Raw genomic sequence first — 22,934 nt, 5'->3', positions numbered from 1 at the left:
GAAAGGATTTTATTTTCCAAAGACCAAGCACATGTCTGTCCCAACATCAAAACCACCTCTAACTTTATCATCTCTATTGGTGAATTCTCTTAGTTCTAAATTTTAGGACTTCAAAAATTTCTAGGACCTTATGAATATATATAACAGGTTTTTGGGCAGGGAGGGGGATGGACGCTAACCTTACTAAAAACATCATTTCCAATCACCCTCCAAGGTTGGTTTGTCTTGGATTTCTTTTCTGATCTTGAGAAAAATGCATGAATTTTCTTAGGCAGTACATGAATTCAGAATGATGAGCTGCATTGTAATCCCCATTAAGGTACATTATTCTTAAAATAAAATAAAATTCATTGCCATAGAAAATTTAGTTCCTCACACTTCAAAGAATGAAGTCCTCTGTTTATAACAACAGCTATAACAGTACAAGTTTTAGGGACCATCACTGCCAGATTTGAAATTGAGCCTGAAACAGCCTACCTCAAAGACCTCTCCTGGGTAGTTCGGTAACTTTATCTTTTTCTACTCAAGCCATCTACATAGTTAAACAGAACAAACTCACATCATTTATTTTGCACATTGGACTCCACTCCTTTGGGACAAAATCATTCTCTGAATGAAATGGAACTGCAAAGGGTGTCCATAACACTGGATCATTTAGAAGGAAACGGAACATATACTCCCTCTTCAATATGTATTAGGTCACTGGCATTTTTGCATAATGATTTCATAAAAATATAACCATGTGCATGACTGAAAATAAATTTATTTAAGTTCTGCTCAAAAAAAAAAAGCATTCAAGGAAGTAATTCAAAAAAGTTTAAAAACAATGTTTTGTCTTTTTTCAGTCAAAAGTACTCAAACACATTTAAATTCAAAATCAACCAGGGGTAAAATAATCAAAGCATTTTGGACCTTGAAAGAATCTAAGAGGCTGTTTTAATTCAGATACAGTTTTAGAAGTATGTAATAGAAACCCAAATTAATATTGGCTTACACAGGATGAAAGTTAATTTTTCTTTCATGTAACACCGCAAACTTAGGTGCACTTTGCTAGTAGGATTACTCTGGTCTATGAAGTCATCTAGGGATTCAGGATTTGTCTATCATGTTGCCCTGCCATTGCTAGTGTAATACTTTGACCACATGATCAAGATTAATCATCACCAAATTCCTACTTTAGGGACTGAATATTGCACACATCATTTCTGCTCCTACACCAATGGCCAGAAATCAGGCACAGGGCCATACCTAGACACAAAAGAGGCTGGGAATCAGCCATACCTAGATGCAAGGGAGGCTGGGAGTAGTGTTTATTCTAAACATTCATGTGCGCAGCTGAAATTCAATTATTTTAAAAGAAGAACAGATTTTAGAGGATTAACTAAAAGTCTGTGTCCCAGTGGTCATTTTAAGTCCTAATATATAACACAAATAAAAGCTGAACTGTGATTGAAGAGAGATTGGACCCTCCACCCATGTCCTCTTGAGTCCTCATAAGGTTCCTCTAAGAACTATGGCTTTGTAAGACACATTTAGAAACCATTGCTTTAGACAAAGGATGAAGAACTAAAATGTCTAAAAAGGTCAGGCACCTAAAGTAAATAAATGTAGCAAGTTGACTGGGTCCTGAGGCTGGCAGTGGAACAACCTCAAAAGAACATTTCCAATTATAGTAAAACCTTGGATTGCCAGTAACTTGTTCTGCGAGTGTTCCGCAAGATGAGCAAACATTTCTAATAAATTTTAACTTGATAAACAAGTGATGTCTTGCAAGACAAGTAGTACGTGAGGCCGAACGTCACATGATCACAACTGAGCCAATGGTTCTTGAAATTCGCTTTGATATACGAGTGCTTTGGATTACAAGTATGTTTCCAGAACGAATTATGCTCACAAACCAAGGTTTTACTGTATATCAAAAAGAGTCTTCTGCACTTGATATGAACATATTGTTTTGCAAAGCTGTGGGACCTAAGTTAGCAGACATTCTTATTTTTCAAGAGAAGCCAGAAATCTACATTTTCATGAAATCTCTTGCGTTTTTGATATTGGTTACTAGTTAACACATCTTGTGTTATTGTGAAGGCCAAAAACACATCTGTAAGCCAGATTTACTTAAGGGTCACTCTATATAATCTATACTCATTTAGACCAATCATTTAATTTTCTAGACAAGGAAACAGGCCTCAAGTGATTAAGTGACTAGCCTTTGGTCACACAGCTAGCACACCTGGTCAGGTTTTTTGTCTTTCAATTCAGTACTCCTTATGCTATACCACCATAAAGTGCCACTGTGAATTCTGGAATAAGCAAGTAAGAAAAAAGTGGAAAATGATTCCTTAAAAGTAATCCAATTCTATGGCATAATTTAGTGTTCAGCTTAGAAATGAAATAGTTAACAACAGATCAAGTGTGTGTCCTATGCCCCATTCCCTCTGAACCCCCAATTGAAAGGAAGATGTGTTCTGTTTTCTGCCTTCCTGGCTTGGATTTGCCAGAGCCCTGGCTGCCTGATCAGGAACACATGAGGCCGGGAAGCGTCAAAGGATATCATTGGCACTCACCCAGTAGCCAATCTTGCCTCTCTCCAGCATGGCCCATTTAATTGCACACTCATATCATATCAGTGGCAGATTTATTGCAAAACATATTTTTCACTTTTATGTGTATTTTTTTCCTGTGTGCTGTAAAGTTATATGGTTAAAATATTTTTGGCTGAAAATTTTAAATATATGGAAATGGATAACATTTATCTTCTAAATGCCTGAGTGGAACTAAATTGTTCATGGATTAGTTATATGGTACTTGCATAAGCTGCTTTATGAATATTTCTATTCTTTAGAAGCTTCTTCGAGAAGAATCTTATACTAAAAGTGTGTGTCAAGCATGAAAAAGTACCTCATACTTTATTTCTACCTTATGGTGGGGTATTTTCAGTCCAAAACTTCGACTAAGGGATGTGCTTATTTTCTGCTTTTTTCCTTAGAACTTTTGCTTTGATCAGTCTTTCTAACACTTAAATTAAAATGTTTTTGGTCCAGTGTTATCCTAAATGTATAGTAAGAAAAGGCTGGAAATATAAGTAGTCTATACCCACGTAGTAATCCAAAAAGATATTTCGTTTTCAAATTTGAGTTTTTTTTTATTTAAAATCATTAGACCCCCCCCCCTTTTTTTTAAATCTGAGGTTTTGGTGGTTTCTGTGATACTAGCAGTTGGCAAAAGTAATGTCTATAGGGGGCCAACCTCAGAAAATAAGAATCAAGGGGTGGATTTGGTTTGGCTGGGAAAATATAATATTTTTCCATTCCTTCTTTCTAATGTCTTAAATCATCAGGTTTTATTAATAGAATAAATTGAACCACATGGAACACTTCCAATATCACTATTAGAAAAACACAGCCACAAATGTACAAACAAAGCTGCTCTATTTCCTGGTCACTTTCTATAGTCTTACCTCTATTTATCTTCTGTTTTTCTTTACTAGTCATTCTCTTTCTCTCTCCTGCTTATTTCCATCATAGTTCACTTATTTCTTCTAACTTCCCTTGACATTCTGTCCAGGCCTGCTTCATTTTGTCAGTGCATTTCTAAAAAGATTGGTGTAAATTATTTATAAATCTTGTTACCTATTATGTATAAATTCTATCTTTGTATAGATTTACCTACTATTTTTATAAATGTGTCCCCAAACAAAAAAAAAAAAATGGCATAAGTATTGTTATGGGCTGAATTCAGTTCCCCCCACAGCCAAATTCACATACTGAGGTCCTAACCCCTAGGACCTCAGAATGTGACAGTACTTGGATACAAAGTCTTTAAAGAGGTAATTAAGGTTAAAAGAGGTCATTAGGGTGGATCCTAATCCAATATGACCTATCTTTATAAGAGATCAGGACACAGAAGGAAGACCATGTGAAGACAGAAAGGGGATGGCCCTCTACAAGCCAAGGAGAGAGGCCCCAGAAGAAACCACCCCTGCCAATATCTTAATCTTGGACTTCTAGTCTCTAGGACTTTGAGAAAATAAATTACTAAAGTTTGACAGCCCTAATAAATGAATTTAAGTCTCATTCAAAAATCTTGTTTAAGATAACAATCCTTTGCAAGTTACATACTTTTCAACTGAAAGTTACCTTTTAATACACCATTCAAAATACCCCCTATATGAAATATAATACGATAATATAAAAGTTTCACACTTTCTAGTACATCTGAAAGGGTAATTTTCTCATATCCATAAGTAATTCACTTACATTTTCTTTCCTTCAGCTTTTTATCCTTATAAAGAGATCAGAGTAAAAAAAAAAAAAATGTCCTGTTTCTATAGCTCTAAAAAGCTGATTCTGTATCTTTGTCTCCCTGATGACAGAGTTAAGCATTGTTTTTGAGCACACACTCCACCACCCACCCCCCACCACACACGCGCGCGCGCGCGCGCGCGCACACACACACACACACACACACACACACACAAAGATGCATTAAATATAGTAAACGTTTTCAGTTGCTGATGTTTTTCCAGGCACCTTTAACTTCAACCTAAATATAAGCATTGTGTTTTCAACATCTATGGTAAACATTTATTTTCTTTATTAACAAAAAGGATTATTTTCCTTCCTCTGCTAAAGAAAATAGTCTGGCTAGTATACAGATGGCAGCTTTTGTCACATTAAACAGAGAGCAAAGATAAGAACATACAGAAAGACAAAACCTTAAACAATGAAGGTCAGAGAAGAAAACTGAACTAGCAATGGCAAGAAAGCAAGACAGAAGATGATTCAAGAAGCATAGTGAAGGGCAAAAGTGGTTTCAGCCTGGTTAATAGTTAATCACTACATTCACCAAATGTCTTTCCTTTCCTTCCCTCAATTTCACTTACCACCTTTCTCAAAGACAAGTAGGACACCAAACCTCTAGAGTAGAGGAGATAAAAAGAAGCTGTCAACAAGTCCACAACTCAGCGGTGACTTTTCCAGTTTGCTCCTGTCTCACTGCAGCACAATCCCCTCTTTAAAAGTACAGATAAACTGAGGTAATTGTATTTACCGTGTGAATCAACAGAAGGAAGCAAAGGGAGAAATAGTGAGAGTAGTTGCAGGGACAGACAATTGGGCAAAGAAAACAAAGGATAAGTCAAAAATGGGAAGTGAGCAACTCTTTCTCTCCGTCCCTTCTTCCCTCTTTCTTCCTCCCCAGCCCTCCCTCTCTTTTTCCCTACTTCCCTCTCTCCCCTTCTCTCATCTTCCAAATTCTTGATTTCCTTGTCTCCTATGAAACTTCCAAGCTGTCTCTCCCACTTAATAACCTACCTCCTTAAGGTGCCATTCTTATTCTTCTGCTTTTTTTTTTTTTTTTTTTTTTCTCTTCACTTATGATTCTTAGTGCTTTGGAAGTAAGGAAAATGGTGGTGGGTCATTTTTCAAGACATTAGTTTCTCATCAAAATTCCTATAATTCGTAAGTGATTCCTCTGCCACCAACTTGGCCCCCACACCTCTGCCACAAAGATCTTTCTAAAATATGAATATATCACTCCATTACTATACTAGAAATCCTTTGAAATAACTCCTGAAGGTGTACAGGATGCTGTCACCTTAATTAGCTCAACCCACAATCCATCACCTCACTTCTAGCTATCCCAAAATACTCGTAATTCCCCCAACATGTCATGCAGGGTTTCATACTGGGTGTCTTTGCACACACAGATCCCTCTGTATCTGGTCATTTCCTAACCATCCCTAAAATTTCACCTTGAACCACCCTCTTCCAGGAAGGAAGTTTTCCCTCACCCATGCAATTTAGTTATCTCTATCCATTCCATGTGTCACAGCAAATTTTATATGGAATTATAAGTAGTAGATTTATTTGTCTGTCCTCTACTCTATACGACTCTAAGCAAGACAGCAGCATAAGCAATAAGGTAGGCGCCCAGGATGGGGAGGCTCTGTCACATATCATTAAGGAGTAGAAACTCCAGTCTCATCACATACCAACTGTATGCAATGTGCCCAGTCGTCACATCATTGACCTTTCTGATACTTCAATTTCGTCATTTGTAAAGTTGAAAAAGCCTGGCTCATAGAAAGTACATAAGAAATATTATGGTACTTTTGAGTATCTATATCAGTCTATTTTTATATCTATAGCTATACCTACATCTATATCTACGTATCTGCTTAGGGTAGAGCAGAATCTAAATCCCATTGTCATTCTTCATGTAGTTGTGTCTATAGGCTCTTTCCTTGGATAGGGCTGTATTCTTTCAGCAACATGATCTACATGCCTGTTGTGGATAAATTTATCAAATACTCTTAAAAGTAAATATGTTCAGGGGCGCCTGGGTGGCTCAGTCGGTTAAGCACCCGACTTCCGCTCAGGTCATGATTTCGCGGTCTGTGAGTTTGAGCCATGCGTCAGGCTCTGTGCTGACAGCTCAGAGCCTGGAGCCTGTTTCAGATTCTGTGTCTCCCTCTCTCTGACCCTCCCCCGTTCGTGCTCTGTCTCTCTCTGTCTCAAAAATAAATAAACGTTAAAAAAAATTTTTTAAAAAGTAAATATGTTCAGTAGGTATATAAAATGTTACATATTTGAAAGAGACCCAAGCCAATATTCTAATTTTATTCAGCCAGGACATACCAGTGGAGTCTTACTGTTTATTTATGACTAGAGTGGCTGTACATTTCATTTTTCTTGGGATGGTCTCAGTCTATGCCTCCCATCCTGGCACAATTATCAATAGTGCCTCATTTCATTCTCAAAAGTGTCCTCATTTGGGTTCTTTTGGACAATTAATTATATGGCCACTTTATTTGTGGCCTATGATCATTCTGATGGACCGTAGTGTTGTTTCTGATTAGCCAGTGCCCATGCCATACCGGTTTTTAAATATTTTTAATATCAGATATACCTATAAGGTAATAAAAGCACAGAAAGGTGACATGATTTCTCCTTCTACAAACTGAGTTAAATGCATATACACTAACTTAGAATAAGAAAAGTGAGAACGAGACAGGAAAGAGCCTGATTCACCCCCAAAGGACTGACCTGAAAAAGTACAGAAACCTGGTTATTTCTGAGTCCCACTTGTGAGGTTTTCCTCAGTTCTACCCTCTCCAATCCCTCTCTCCCACCTGGCCTTCTCTCTTTCCTGGTTTCTTTCAGGTTTATTCACTGTTGAGAGTATTTGTTCCTTACTTTCTTTCCCTTTCTAATTCCGCAGGACCTTAAGATGCTAACCTAGTCATGCCCAGGTGTCACAGACAGTTTTTGTTCAAAGGTGAAAAAACTCCAGTTATTGTCCCTTTTAATATCAGCATTCTCCACTAATTTGCAGATGATCTAGCAGAAATATCTTCTACTTTACCAGTCATAGAATTCCTTCAAACAGTACATTTCCTTGAAAGTTGGGCTAAGGAAATCAAGGTCTGTAGTTAAAAAGCATTATCCTTGCCATATCTTGAAGGCTGTCCTCCTTAGACTACAAGGATTATGAGAATTGTACCATTCAATCATTTTCGAGAAGGAAAGATTTCCACCCCCAAATTTCTAATGGAATTAATGCCAATTGAATTTACACGGTGAGAAAAGCTGTGCATACAGTCAGAATAAAATGCTCCCAAGAATAATGTGAACTTAGATTATTTTTTGACTTCACAAGAAAGTTTAGAACCATGGTATCTAGAGCAGTGAATAGCTATTGGTTGTTATTCCACAATCTCCTACAGATAAAGATAGAGCTGTAGTGGTTCAGTTGGGGCTTAACTAAGAAATTTTAGCATTAATAAAGACTACCGTTAAAGGTTTACTCATCTTTGCCTATTTACTGATACCCATACAAAACATCTTCTGATAAACACAATGGGATCTAGAGTAGGGTATGGAGGCAGTAGGGGAGTTGAACAATAATGAAAGAACCCTTCCTACATGTATTGTTAAACCATATAATTCAATCTCCACTCTGAAACTGAAGCAGAATCTATGTGTAAAACAGTTGCTTTGTGGTACAGCAAAGTTTGATAGACAAATAGCATAAAAAGAAGCACGTAATGAAAGGCTTTTATTCTGCTTTGAAGTAAACAAAATGTCAGGCACTGCTGTGATTACAGAAGTCTGTGAAACCACATCTTGTGTAATAATTTTTCACTATCCATGACCAGGATAGTGAAGTAAAGAGATTACTTAAAAGAAAACTTAGCAGTAGCCCCAGTCAATAATCACAGGTTTAAATTTCGAAACAGAATCAACAACTAAATGAAGAGATTTTTGTTTATAACCAAGTGCATCTGTCTCACAGTTACACTTTGGGGGATGTAAGTCTTAGATCGGTGCTACTGAAGGTGTCTGTGTCCAAACTGCTTGCTGCTGGTCCACTACGAGATAAAGAGCTTATGCTGCAATGTAATCAACATACTGCTCCCTTCATTGAAAACATCTCCCAACCACCCCCCACCCCCCACCGCCGCTGGAAGAAAAAGGAGGAGGAGGAGGAGGAGGAGGAGGAGGAGGAGGAGGAGGAGGAGGAGGAGAGGGAAATGTCAATTGAATTAGAGTGTGTTTAGTAAAGAAATTGGTCTACATTCTGGCGCTGGTTTCTGATTTTACTGCAATGGATAGCAAAGTTTGTGGACTGACAGTGGCTTCTACAACACAGTTTGAGGAGCATGTGGTAAAACATCAGGTTTTTGTCAGTTAGAAACTATGTTCAGCTGCTAATAACAGAGACCCCTAATAACAAGTGAATTAGGGGACTCTTCTCCCACAGAAAAGATGTGAGAGAGTTGACTTATTGGTCCATCACAAGCTGAGTCCTACCAGATCTGCCAAATCACAAGGCTGGGTGGGCCCACAGCATCCCATACAATGGAAATGGTACACCTGGGATCAGCTGCTGGTGGAACTGCAAGTAGGCTGTAGAGCAGGTGCCCTCACCTTCCCTCCAGCACCTTTTCCCCCAGCTTGCACCTGCCATTTCATGGGAAGTCCATTATGATCAACTAATGGAGGAGGAAAAAATGGCCAAGCTTGTTTCCACAGACTGAAGGGTTCAATAAGTGATTGTACACCAAAAACAGGTGGCCCTGAATGTAAGTGGGGAAGGAAATCCTCCCAATAAATAGGGCTTCAGATTGTCTACCTGGTCATCCACTTTTTGTGGAAAGAGAAGAAGCTTAAGGCAAGAATAAATAGGGCATAAAGAATAAATAACAAAATTGAAGACAACGAGGTCCGGGAAGGGGAGTGGGGACAAGCACTGCATGTTATCCAACATGCAGGTAACAAAATTTGATCCTGCCTATGTTTTTTAGAGGCAGATGAAGGATCTCTTAAAGGGAAAAATTAAAATATTTGTATTAGTTTAAACAGAGAACACTTACTCAGAGGGATTGGAGGACATAATGTATGTGAAAAAGTCTTTCACACACATCTTTTTATGAAATTAATTAATAAAGAAGTAGATAGAATGACTTCCAATGAACATCAGCAACCTTGTCCTAGACCACCTATTCTTGGCACAGTGGGCACATGAACAGTATCATCACGGCAGCAGAGTTGGAAGCATGAGCCTGATTGCGTGGGATCCCACCCGCCACAGCTGATTAAATACCGCTTCTGCCAAAAGTCCAAACCTTCCAGCAATGGAAACCAATGCTGGGCCTCCAGTATGGCACCAACTCTCCAGACCAGCTTGGTGCCAAGTTGATTACATTCGACTCCTTTCATTCTCAGAAATGCAGCCATTTATCTTGACTGAAAGCAACACGTATTCCCAATATGGGTTTGCCTTCCTTGCCTGCATGACCTCAGCCAGCACCATTGCCCACGTGCTTACAGAATGTGTGACCTACTGACTTGGCATCCCACATCACATTGCAGGGTACAAAGGTACCCACTTAAAAGCGAAGGTAGTTAGCTTGTGGGTGCTTGATCATGGGATTTTCTGTCTAAATATACAGATTCTTTAACTTTCTACTGCCCACTGGACTAATACACATTGGGATATTAAATAAGACTTGACCCATCATCCCATCTGAATCCTTTGGTTTTCTAAAGGCTTTTCCTGACAATTTGGGCCTCAGCCAGACTGCTTTCCCCAGTGCTCCATTTAAAATTTTATTGTCCCCTTCAGAACATAGTTATGGTATCAATTTTCATTATTTCTCTCTTCTTTCCATATCTTATCTTTTTCTTATGGAATCTTGCCCTTGCAAGATTGGAACTTCTTGGACACTTTGTCCCAATATAATGCTGCCATCTAAATTGAGTTATAGCAATGTCCTTTTGGTTCTTGTAAAATAAAAAATAAAAAACACATTAAAACAGATAGTACCTACAGGCTAGTGGCTACAACATGAGAATCCAGTTGCTATACTATATCATTCTGGGATTTTTTTTCCCCATACCTTATGTCTTCCAGTCCCTCTGAATGAGTGCTCTCTCTTTAAAGTAATAAAATTATTTTTACTTTTCCCTTTAAGAGTTCCTTCCTCTGCTTCTACAAAATACAGGCAGGCTCAAATTTTGTTACCTCTGATTTTTCCATTTTCTCTTTATCTCATTTTATCTTTATCTCATGTTTTCCATTCAAATATGTGAAAGGCTTAGAATAAATATGTTCCTCCTCAAGATTAAGATTTTTAAGCCTGCATTAGATGCAACGTTCCCAGTATGCTAACCACGTGAGCCCAAGTCAACCAATTCCTCAAAATTTATGAATTCCCTTATAAAGCAGGTTCACAGTAAATTCCTTTATCAACATCAACTTCTATCTGTTCCCAGAAAAAAAAACATTCTACATCTGGATTTTTCTAGTCCCCATTTCTGTGCCTTTGATTCATATTTCCATTGCCATGTTCTATTTTATTCAGCCAGCTTAAAATATCACAGTGCTTCTTTACCCACACAACATTGTCTTCTCATTTCTGTAATATGCACTTTTTTTTCTTTTAATAAAATCTTGGCCTGCTTAGCTGTATTCCTGGAACATCAAGCCAGAAGTTCTTGTTATTTTTTTCCACTTATTTCTTCCAAAATTCATCACACGTTACTTTACTCTTGAAGCTTACATCATCCTCTTTCATCCCTAGCAAGGAATGACTACAAATATGTCTCTTGGAGTAATTCTTAGTTAGTTGATTGTCCAAACTCCCATAACATAATCCCCAGGCAGCCCCTGGCTGATTTATCTTTTCAATCTTTCTGACAATAAAATGTTGCTGAAACAATTTTGTAATGTCTGTGTTTCATGGCTTTGAATAAATTTTCCCGCTCCCATTTTGGTCTTCCTTTTGTTTACTTGGACCTTAGGAAGAACAGGAGAGATCTGAAAGAATACACACTCGCCTCTCCTGTCTCAATAACACATAAACCTTAAATGGTCCTCTTTGCACATCACTGACCCTATTTTCTCCTTTGTTCTCGTTTTTCAATCATTAATTCCTCCTCCCTCAAATTGTTACAGCGGATATGAAGCCTTCCGTGACTAATGGCCCCATGAGACATCCCTCTGTTTTGCCATCCCCTAGCATTTACATCTAAAATATGGAATCAACCAGGACATCTGGGTGGCTCAGTCATTTGAGCAACCAACTTAGGCTCAGGTCCTGATCTCGCGTTTGTGAGTTTGAGCCCCACGTCGGGCTCCGAGCTGACAGCTCAGAGCCTGGAGCCTCCTTCAGATTCTGTGTCTCCCTCTCTCTCTGCCCCTCCCCTGCCTGCTCTCTCTCTCTCTCTCTCTCTCTCTCTCTCTCTCTCTCTCTCTCTCTCAAAAGTGAAGAAATAATAATAAACATTAAACAAAATAAACATTAAATATGCAATCAACCACTGTGTATTTGTTGTAAACATATTGCTAGATGTGTGTGTATGCATGTGTGTACATGTGTGTGTGCTGATAATTGCCTTGGCTTACCAGCCAAACATCTCTGTCTTCTTTTGTATCATGATTTCTGTCTATGAAAATACTGGAAATGTAACTCTGAATAGACATTTGAGGTACTGTATTAAATTGGTCATTATTCCATTCATCGAGCATTTAGTGATCATCTATTCAGTGTCACTCACTGTGCTAGCTGCTCAATCAACTGGTCCCAGCTTCCCACAGATCATAGTCTAGAGAAGAAAAGAAAAACAAGAAAACAGATAGTTACACCAGAGTGCAAAATCTGTAGGAGGATACGGAATTAACAAAGAAACCCTCTAAATCAGTGTAAGAAAAGGGTGGAAGAAGGAGAGAGAGGAAAGAGGAGGACCAAGGGAAGTTAGGTCGACAGAGGAAGCGGGGGGGGGGGGGGGGGGGGGGTGGTGGTGGCTAGAGTGCCCCTGGCAGAAGGCAAAGCAAAGCAGAGTGGGGTACTGAGGTCCTTACGGTATGGTTGGGGTGATGTGCATGGTGCCATATGGCTATAGAGACAAGTTCAGGAAGATGGTGGGAGATGAAGCTAAGAAAGCAGTTAAGAGCCAGTTTAGAAGGGACTTTGTATGGCATATTGAAGAGTTTGCCCTTTGTCGCACCCCATTCCTTGTGTGTGGCTATAGTCACTAGGCTTCTGACTAGCACCGGGAAAGAGGTTCCACGTTCTGTCTGCTGTCTCATTTTTGCCGCTCAGTACTTGAAACTCCCTTGATTCCTAGCTGTACTCTCAATCTCATTATCCACCTCTCCAAATTACCCTAAACGCTACTGCCAGATTAACTATATTGTTGAATTTCATCTCTTACATTTGAAAACCTTCAGTGTTTCATTGCTGCCAAATGCAGCAGAAATCCCTACACATTATGCCCCTCAATGAATCTCCACCACCATTTCCTGTTCCCCCCATGAACCCACCTTTTACATGTGGGTGCTATCGTTTCCAACTCTGTGCCCTTCCTTGAAATGCCCTTTCTGTTTTTCATCTACTCAAGACTTTCTGGTCTTCCAGCCACATGTCCCGTGTAATTTGTCTTCTTGGAATCAACAATGTGTTTCATTTCTATTATCTTTCAGCCCTTATTGTACTGGGCCCTGTAGTTTTATGTATTTATTTTGTTCATTTGACTAAAACAATTACTCCTGGGTCAGATCTGTCTCTTGGTCACTTTTTAAAATTTTTTAATAGCCCATAACACCATTTCTTGAGCAGAGGTGCTAGGTAAATATTACATTGGAATACATCAAATTGGTGACCATTAGTGAAGCTCTATCAATCTACTCTTCTCCAAAGTAGTTACTTTATCACCTCCACTCCCTTTTTACTATGTTATTTACAAGGAAGGTAGAGGCTGATGTTTTATTTCTATTTTATAGAGAAATATTTGAGTGTCAAGGATTTTAAAAGTTTACTTAAGTGTTTGGGGACTGGAATCTAAGCTTCTGATACCTGTTTAGTGCTTGTTTAGATTATATTAGATCCAGGATTCTTTTCCTGGAAGGAATTAAAAGGGAAGCTTTAAAAAATATATTAAGAGCTATTTTTACTACTATTTGTCATCAGTACTGGGAGGAAAGATAATGGGAAAGTTGTTACATCACTAAAAAATAAGTTAAGTGGTTTCTAACTTTATAATTCAGGGAAATGAAGACTTCACTTTAAGAGATAAGATAGTTAATGGGGCACCTGGTTGGCTCAGTCAGTTAAGTGTCCAACTTTGGCTCAGGCCATGATCTCAGGGTTAGTGACTTCAAGCCCTGCTGTGGGCTCTGTGCTGACAGCTCAGAGCCTGGAGCCTGCTTCAGATTCTGTGTCTCCCTCTCTCTCTTCCCCTCCCCTGCTCGCGCTCTGTCCCTCTCTCACACAAAAATAAATAAACATTAAGAGATAGATAGTTAAGAGGTGGTTTGGAGTGCTCTGGGTTCATTTGAACCTGCTTTGGGTTAATTTGTTGAAAGCCAATTGATTCAAAGCTATTTCAGCACACGGAAAACCCACCAAAAGACCATCTGGAGGAAACTGTCAGCTTCATATCCTGAGGTAATAGGAAACTTGGTTGCAACCATTTGAGGGCAATTTCAGGGGTGGGATGTGAGCCTACCAAAATAGAGAAGGCCATAAACTGGGTTTAAGAAAAGACCACCCATTCACGGATAAAGCATTAAGCATTGAGCAATACCAGGCATCCAAATTATAAAATACGCATGAAATTAGCATCCAGCTAAGTTGAACAGATGAATCCTTAGTAAAATAGCTGAGATGGAAAGCCTAGGGCAAAACTAAAACTTTGAAAAAATCTTCCAGAATTCATCAATTTTGACAAATTGACTTTTTGGAAACTGATTTTCAGTGAATTGTCCTGATTCTAGTTTGAATAAATATCTAGCCTTAGTTGCTTACACATTATTCCATCAAAGAAGAATGCAGGTTTGTGTATGGGCATGATAGCTGGTCTGTGACCCAAAACTTTAGTTTGTACCTTAACCCTATCCTCCATAGTACTGATTTTTTTTTTATCTTATGTTCTTCTTTCAAGATTTTAAGGGTTTTTTTTTTTTTAATGTGTATTTGTTTTTGAGAGAGGGAAAGAAGAGGGGTCAGAAAGAGATGGGTAGAGAGGATCAAAAGCGGGCTCCATGCTGACAGTAGAGAGCCTGATGCGGGGCTCGAACTCATGAACCATGAGATCATGACCTGAGCTGATGTCAGATGCTTAACTGACGGAACCACCCACACACCCCTCAAGATTTGAAGTTCTATGAGGGGCGCCTGGGTGGCTCAGTCGGTTAAGCGTCCGACTTCAGCTCAGGTCACGATCTTGCGGTCCGTGAGTTCGAGCCCCGCGTTGGGCTCTGGGCTGATGGCTCAGAGCCTGGAGCCTGTTTCAGATTCTGTGTCTCCCTCTCTCTCTGCCCCTCCCCCGTTCATGCTCTGTCTCTCTCTGTCTCAAAAATAAATAAAACATTAAAAAAAATTAAATAGAAAAAAAAAAAGATTTGAAGTTCTATGAAAGGTGGGACCATTACACCACATCTTATGACTCTTTACGTTCCTAGTACCTTGCACACTTGTATTTGGTAGCCCGCATGTTAGCCGTCAGATGAGGACAGAGTATCGACCCAGCTGCCTCACCTTTGAGGGCATGGTTAGGGGAACCCTCAAAAGATGATTCCCTCCCTTATTGTGGTTCAGTAGTTTCACCTTCATGTATGAAAGACAATGTTACCATTACAACTAAATTAAGAGTATTCTGGAGCTGAATAAAGTTTTCCTGCCCTATTGTGACCCCATCCAACTTGACTAAAGTCTTTTCCTTTTCTTAAGTGGGAATTGGAAAAGGAACTCATATATCATCCTTCTAAATCCTCACAATTAGTGGGTAACTTTCATTTAATAAACGTTGAATTGCAAGAGCTTTCTGTTATTGATAATGCTTACAATTAGTAAGAACTTGAATTATTTTATCAACTTTTTCTTTCTGTTTCGCAATGACACAAAGCCTAACCAGAAAGCAGAGCTTCTCAACCTATGAAACTGAGCTTCTGAATATTTTTACTATTTTAGGTAAATAATAATGGCTCCACCATTATTGGTAGCTCCACCCTCCTCCTTGATATTAGGGCCCTTAGATGACCTGCCTTTATCCCTGACCCTGCAGGAGGAAGGTTCTCCCTCTGGTGAGAATCTGGTGTCTGAAAATGTTCTTCTAAGCTTCAGATGCCCCAAGCTATCCTATAACTACTCCCTGGATGTCTCCTTGATTTCCAGCCCTGGAAGACTGTAGTCTGGTCCAGTCTTGTGCTGTTTTCTAAAACTCATTTATTAGTTTATCAAAGCCTAAATTTATCCTCTTGTGAAATCTGATTAATGTCCACTGTTCTTAGCTATACTTTGTTCATACGCTATCATAGCACCTTCCATATTATGTATTCGCTATACCCACATCTGACTTCCCAACTAGACTGTGAACATATTTTTGCTCTTTGTCCCCAACTGGACAGTTTTCTCTCATACTATACACTTTCACACTAGGAATAGCCATCTTTTCTAGATGTGAAATGACTAGATTCCCAAATACCCTAGAATGTAGTCTAATCAAATCCTAAAACTACTAGAACATAAGCTCCATGACAGAAAGGAGTTTCCTTGTGTTCATCATTGTATCTCAGTTTATAGAACAGTGTCTGGCAAGAGTCAGTACTAGTCTCAATAAAGTTTGTGACGCAAAAGAATACTGTGTTAGTATGCAACAAGATGAAGGGAACAGTGCTATATCAGTCTTTTTAGATATTTGTAAACTATAAAGGCTCCAATATTCCTTTCATACCTTAGAGACAAAACACAGTCTAAGATTTTTATATAATAGTGATTTCTAAATTTTTCATCACTGATATTTTTCATTCATGTGGTTTCACAAGAACACTCTTATTTGAATATTCAAATAATTGTCATTTTTAAGCTTTACAGGTTCTAGGTTTTTCTGCTTCCAAAATGATGGCCATACCCTCATGGAAACTCAAGCAACTGCTTTTAACTTAGGTATAAAGAGTAGCCCATCGGGATAACTTAAAGAGTCAAACCACTGCACTCCAGAGGTCTCCAGGGTGCCCTGAGCAGCCCAGATTCTTTCCTGACATGGCATGTCCAAAGACCCTAATCCAGGTGGGGCTCAGGAGCTTTGTAGGAAAGAACTTAAAGTTTGCCAGCAATTGTGGCTCCAGTGTGCTTCCATTACATGGGACTGAGTTTCCCCAAAAGAGAGCAGACTGGAGGAAGAAAGGCAGAGCATTGAAAGAAAAACTGCCCAAGTGGAGACAAAGCCGGGCTGAGTGAACAGAGTGAGCTTCAAGAAAGCCAGATTCCAGGAACTATGTTCCGTTGCTGGGTCGGTGCCTAGTGTGAGCCTGGGTGGAGGGGAGCAGGGGACCTGTGGGCTACCAGCAAATGGGCAGCAAGAGTGGCAGCAGATTAGTGCTGCTCACTGGAACAAAGGAGTCATGGAAAAGCGGATCCAAGAACATATGTGTGAGACCTCCCTGGACTTGGTGAAAGCTCCATGAGGTGAGAAAGGCTGGCACTCCAACTGAACAATGCTCACAACATCGGTTCCCACCCACCACCTCCAGCTAGAGGAAATACAAGTTATATGAGGAAGAAGCATTAAGCTGGGAGGAAAGAAACAAATCTTTAAAAGTTCAGGTCATGTCACCAACTCGCTGCTAGTAGCTTTTTCAACAAAAATGTATATTCCTATAAAAAGAAACAACAAAGTCTCTATGTCATAACGCTTGTGAAGGAAGGGGGAGGGATGGAGATGGTGTCCCCTAGACTGGAAATAGATGTGTGGTGCCACTCGATCAGTGCCGGGAAGACATGCTCACCCTCAGGACATGATATTTCAGGCTCATTCAGCACAAGTGTGTTAAAGGGAAATAACACGGAACGGAGTGACTCATCAACTCACTACAACCTTGGCAAGAATTGGTGCATCCAAGTTCCAAGACAGCAGAGAATGCAGGGTCCAAAGAGCACGAGGTCCAGAGCAAGGGCCCAAGGAACCTGAAATAACAAACACAACCACTTACTATTGGCTGGGTGCGTTCTATGTTCTCTGCATGTTTTCATTTACACATTTAATCCTCCAAAATACCCTGTGAGGTAGGGACTGTTGTTATACCCCCGTTTTACAAATGAGGGACCTGAGGCACAGAAAGGCTGAGTAACTTGCCCAAAGCCACACAGGTATTAAGCAGAACGGTGGAGATTCAAAACCAGACAGTCTGGATCCTTATCCTAATGTTCCAGCGTCCTTCAGATGATGCTTCTTTAGCACTTACCCTCTGCCAGGTTCCCTTCCAAGTATTTTGCATAGGTTAACACATTCAAGGTTGAAAGTGCAGATAGGGATAGAGGAAAATAAAACTTACTTAGGGCTTCCTCTCTTTTGGGGTAAATTTCTTAAAAAGAAAATAGTTACAATTCATTAATCTCCACTACTGCAGCATGCATTCTGATAAGGAAACTAGTATAAAGAAAACCATGGCTACAATGAAGACCCTGATTTTTAAAATCATAGGATTCTAATGAGAACAATAAGTAGACTTGCATCATTAAGTCACAGAAAATTATGGGACAATGAAAGTGAAGTAGAAAGAAAGAGTGTTAAACATACCAACCTGGGGCATATATGCCCCAAAATTAAAATGTTGAGTGAAAAATATCAAGTTGCAGACTAATTCATGAAATGTGATATCATTTATATAAGGTTTTCTAACAGCTTTATTGAGTTAAAACTTAATGTATACATTTTAATAAGTTAGGACATATGCCTACACCTATGAAACTATCCCCTCAATCCAAAGTTTTCTGGTGTCTCCTTCCCTTCCCTCTCCTCCCCTCCCTTTCCCTTCCCTCCCCTCCCCTTCCCTTCCTTTCCCTCCCTTTCCCTTCCCTTGCCTTTCCTTTCCTTTGTCTCTTTCTTTTCCTATTTTCTTTCTTTCTTCCTTTCTTCTTTTCTTTATTCTTTTTTTCTTTCTTTCCTCTTCCTTCCTTCTTTCCTTCCTTGCCCTTTCTTTCTTTCTTTCTTTCTTTCTTTCTTTCTTTCTTTCTTTCTTTCTTTCTTTCTTTCTTTCTTTCTTTGTAAGACCACAACATGATATTTACCCTCTTAACAAATGTTTGGTTACACAAAACATTATTGTTACCTATAGGCTCTATGTTATACATCAGATCTCTAGAATGTATGCATCTTGTATTAACTGAATTATACTAACTGAACAACAACAATTCTATATATTGTTTGGGTGGGTAAAGATAAATATTAACAATCAAAGAAATGAATGAGAATATTCACCAGATTCCAGAGGCTGGCTACCTCTGCAGAGGAGGAAAAGAATGTGAATAGGGAGAACATCTAAGGACTTTGATTCATTTTTCATAATGTTTTATATATTAAGCTGTATTTTAGCTATATAACTCTTCTTTCTATAGAAACCCTCTTATATATGTCCGAAATATTTTCCAAAATGAATAAATCATTAAATGACTTCGGAATAAATGGCGATACTGTGTAGAGAGAGACTTCCATTTAAATAAATATACAATGTATATTTATGTCTTTTAGAAATCTTTTCTTTCAATGGAGCTAAAGAAAAATCTCTTGAAAAGAAAGCTGTAGTTGTATATAATGCATCTTCCACTCTACTTGCCAAACTTCTGCACTCTGCTCTCTATCTTGGAAGTCTGACTTATCATCTGCATCAACAGGATTTCCACACCCTCTGGGTTCTGGCTGGGTTCAGCCAATGATGAGCCCTTAGGAAATCAGACAGAGAGGGGAAACCAAAGTCAAAGTGAGTATTCCCTTGTCTTCTTCGAGATCACCTTGAATTGGCCTGCTTTTCCACCAAAGTTCATTGCTCTGCTCTATACAACTCAAGGTAATCCTCTCTCCCTCGTGGTTCTTTGTAGTTCTTTCTACTGCTCTCTGCTTCATCCCTTTGTACCAATGAGTGATAAAAATTGAGCTATGAACCCTTGGTTCCAACACTGTTCCTACTTCATAGTCCATTATTTAAATAAACTGTACTTGAGTTGTCCCTTATATACGTAAATAGTTTTATTTTTTTACCTTTAAGATAAAGTCTTTCTCTCAAGAAAAAGAATTAATAGGGGCGCCTGAGTGGCTCAGTCGGTTAAGCGGCCGACTTCGCTCAGGTCATGATCTCGCGGTCCGTGAGTTCAAGCCCCACATGGGGCTTTGTGCTGACAGCTCAGAGCCTGGAGCCTGTTTCAGATTCTGTGTCTCCCTCTCTCTGACCCTCCCCTGTTCATGCTGTGTCTATCTGTCTCAAAAATAAATCAACATTTAAAAAAAAAAGAAAGAAAAAGAATTAATAATTCTTATTCTCTCGATAAGAATTAAATGTATCTTTATATATCCGTGTGTTCATTTATATAACAAATATTTACAATATGCTAACCAGGTGCCTAATGGTAAATAAATGATAGGGGAAAAAATTGTTATGGTTATCATTAGGCCACAGGCTATTTTCAAAGATGTCACAATCAAGGGGCACCTGGGTGGCGCAGTCGGTTAAGCGTCCGACTTCAGCCAGGTCACGATCTCGCGGTCCGTGAGTTCGAGCCCCGCGTCAGGCTCTGGGCTGATGGCTCAGAGCCTGGAGCCTGTTTCCGATTCTGTGTCTCCCTCTCTCTGCCCCTCCCCCGTTCATGCTCTGTCTCTCTCTGTCCCCAAAAAAATAAATAAAAAAAAAAAAAACAAACAAAAAACAAAGATGTCACAATCAAGAAGGAAGACAGAATCCCAATCAATTAAATCTTATTTATGTTATCATATATAATTTATAATATATTCTTTATAATTATAATATGTATAATATAATATAAATATTTGTATTTATATTTATAATTCTTATTTATAATATTCTATGCTATATTATTCTTAAATTCTATATCATGGTATATGTAAAATGATATGAAATTTTTTTTAAAAAGCACTAAATTTAAACTTGCTATTAAAGTCTTCCAAAGCAGTGTTCTTTAAAATAAGTCAATATAAAAAAAAATAAAAATAAAAATAAATAAAATAAAATAAGTCAATATACTGCTTCCTTCATCAGGAAAATCTTGTTACCAAAAAATAGCTATAAAACTGATGAACTAAGTCTGTGTGCTTAATGATGTAGTTGATTCACATTCTGACATTCGTAACACTTTTTAGACCAGGAATGAACCACTTATTTCATAAAACACAATACAAATGAAAAGTGTGAGACAAATGTCTGTCTTAGAAGTTTAACAATAATTTCCTATGTACACAATCGTTTTACACAACAATATTGACGAGCTCCTGTAATAAGACAGGCGGCCACAAAAGGTAGCAATTAGTATTGCTCTCGGTGGTCTTTCCCCCACCCCTCAACTTTATTGCCCTCCAGATAAGGAGAAAAAGACGTCCATATGTGTGCAGTATCAAAGATTTTACTGGGGCACCTGAGTGGGTCAGTCAGTTGGGCGTCTGAATCTTGATTTCGGCTCAGGTCATGATCTCACAGTTCCTGGCACCAAGCCCCTCATCGATCTGACAGCACGGAGCCTGCTTGAGATTCTGTCTCCTCTCTCTGCCCCTTGAGTTCACTCTCTCTCTCTTTCTCACACATAAACATTAAAAAATATATATTTTAGGGGCGCCTGGGTGGCTCAGTGGGTTGAGTGTCCGACTTCACCCCAAGTCATGATCTCACGGCTTGTGAGTTCGAGCCCCGCGTCGGGCTATGTGCTGACGGCTCAGAGCCTGGAGCCTCTTCAGATTCTGTCTTTCTCTGTCTCTGTCTCTCCCCCTCTCACACTCTGTCTCTCAAAAATAAATAAACATTAAAAAATTTTTTAAATAAAAAAATAAAAATAAAAAATATATATTTACCAGTTGCTGGAGGTTCAATCCAAGAACATGCTGACAGGAGTGGAGAACGGGCAACCATACAAAGCACAAGAAGACTGATTCTTTTCACTTTGGTTTCACGGTCACTTGCTTTGGCTTGTCAAGTTATACCATAAATATCTCCATTGGCATAGAAATGTGACACCACCTTGTTTGGGTACCACTGTCTTAAAGATAATAAGCTCTCGTTTATGAACAAGGGAAAAACTTCCATGAACTATATCAGTCAGTATGCCGCCAGGATAGCAGAAACCAGTCTGGTCATCTCAAACAGCGACAATTTAACACCGGAAACTGGTTACAAAGATACTGGAAGAGCTACATGAGCCAGAAAAGAGAAGTTCACCCAAAGAGCAGTAACTGCAGAGAATCACTATTATGCTGAGGAGACAAGAAGTGAAGGGGGAAATGGTGTGACCCAGAACCCACAGTGTGAGCCTCTGAGGCTGCTGAGAGCTCCCTACTGCCGATGCGGCTATCGCGGCCTGTGGTGCCAGTGCCTGCTCAAACACTCCCCACCACTGCCAGTGGACACACTGAATGAGAACCCAGAGCTCACACTGGCCAGTGGCCTCCACTACCGGAAGCTCCTGCCAGAAGCCAAGGGGAAAAAAAACGTTTCTTCCCTCTTCCCAGTTCCCAATTACCTGCCAATGTCTCCCGCTGGTAGAACCTAACAGGGAGGCAACTGGTGATGGAATCCCAGGAAAATAGCTTGCAGGCTTTCAGCCCCAAATGTGGAGAGGAATATAGAGAAGGAGAGGGGGTAGAACGGAGAGATCAGATGCTCTCAGCAATTCACTAAAGTCTATTTTATACTTTTGTCCATTCACCTTCTCAGAAACAAAGAAAAAGAAAAATTACTTCAAAACTCTAGTCAATTTTGGGGGCACCTGGGTGGCTCAGTCTGTTAAGCATCCAGCTTCGGCTCAGGTCATGATCCACAGTTCGTGGGTTCGAGCCCTGTGTCAGGCTCTGTGCTGACAGCTCAGAACCTGGAGCCTGCTTCAGATTCTGTGTCTCCCTCTCTGCCCCTCCCCAGCTCACAGTCTGTCTCTTTCTCTCTCTCAAAAATAAATAAACATGAAAAAAATTTTTTTTTAACTCTAGTCAATTTTTTAGGCCGTTTCTCATGGAAATACATATATAGATTTCCAACTTTATGAGATATAATTGGTGCATCACATTGTATACATTTAGGGCATACAAAGTATTGATTTGATACATTTATAAACCGTACAATGATTAGCAGCTTAGTATTAGCTAACACTTCCGTCACATCACACAGTTAGTTACCATTTACTTTCTGTGGTAAGAACATTTAAGCATATACTATTATTGGCTACAATCAACATTCAAGCATATGATACAGTGTTATTAGCCATGATCACCATGCTGCACATTAGATCCCCAGACTGGTTAATCATATAGCTGGAAGTTTGTACCCTTTGACCATATCTCCCTATTTCTTCCACCCCCAACCCCTAGTAATTATCACTCTTCTGTTTCTGAGTTTGCTTTTTTTTCTTAGATTCTACGTAGAAGTGATTTCATATGATA

General features: G+C 39.3%; 1 long non-coding RNA gene across 1 annotated transcript; it reads right to left on the bottom strand.

The window, feature by feature from the left end:
• Positions 1 to 9,996: 9,996 nt before the first annotated feature.
• LOC109270603 (uncharacterized) lies at positions 9,997 to 17,720 on the bottom strand. Its single transcript, XR_002081601.2, has 3 exons — positions 17,382 to 17,720; positions 12,063 to 12,110; positions 9,997 to 10,286 (listed from the first exon to the last, which is right to left on the bottom strand). It is a non-coding gene; the product is annotated as an uncharacterized LOC109270603 (long non-coding RNA).
• Between the last annotated feature and the right edge of the window lie 5,214 nt (positions 17,721 to 22,934).

Source organism: Panthera pardus, unplaced genomic scaffold (genome assembly GCF_024362965.1).
Source record: "Panthera pardus isolate Hobbes unplaced genomic scaffold, ASM2436296v1 HiC_scaffold_6, whole genome shotgun sequence".
NCBI lineage: Eukaryota > Metazoa > Chordata > Mammalia > Carnivora > Felidae > Panthera > Panthera pardus.
Note: the sequence above shows the minus strand (reverse complement) of the source record. Positions and strands in the feature narration are given on the sequence as shown.